The sequence below is a fragment of the Pundamilia nyererei genome, unplaced genomic scaffold, assembly GCF_000239375.1.
Source record: "Pundamilia nyererei isolate P.nyererei 1_Seehausen unplaced genomic scaffold, PunNye1.0 scaffold00131, whole genome shotgun sequence".
In the NCBI taxonomy this organism is placed as follows: domain Eukaryota; kingdom Metazoa; phylum Chordata; class Actinopteri; order Cichliformes; family Cichlidae; genus Pundamilia; species Pundamilia nyererei.
This window is the reverse complement of record NW_005187532.1, coordinates 1,318,059-1,318,432: the sequence shown is the minus strand read 5'-3', so window position 1 is coordinate 1,318,432 and position 374 is coordinate 1,318,059. Positions and strand designations below refer to the sequence as shown.

Sequence of the window (374 nt, the reverse complement as noted above, 5' to 3'; positions counted from 1 at the left end):
GAGGAGGAGGAGGAGGAGGAGGAGGAAGAAGAGGAGGAGGAGGAGGAGGAGGGGGAAGAAGAGGAGGAGGAGGAGGACGAGGACGAGGAGGAGGGGGAAGAGGAGGAGGACGAAGAGGAGGAGGACGAGGACGAGGAGGAGGAAGAGGAGGAGGAGGAGGACGAGAAGGAGGACGAGGACAAGGAGGAGGAAGAGGAGGAGGACGAGAAGGAGGAGGAGGAGGACGAGGAAGAGAAGGAGGAGGACTAGAAGGAGGAGGAGGAGGAGGAAGAGGAGGACGAGGAAGAGGAGGAGGAGGACGACGAGGAGGAGGAGGAGGAAGAGGAGGAGGACGAGAAGGAGGACGAGGAGGAGGAAGAGGAAGAGAAGGAGGA

The 374-nt window shown here is 61.2% G+C and overlaps 1 protein-coding gene across 2 annotated transcripts in view; it reads right to left on the bottom strand.

The window, feature by feature from the left end:
- Positions 1 to 374, bottom strand: part of LOC102196746 (transcription factor COE3-like) — a 58,109-nt gene that overhangs the window by 53,653 nt on the left and 4,082 nt on the right. The gene's annotated exons all lie outside the window — the stretch shown is intronic.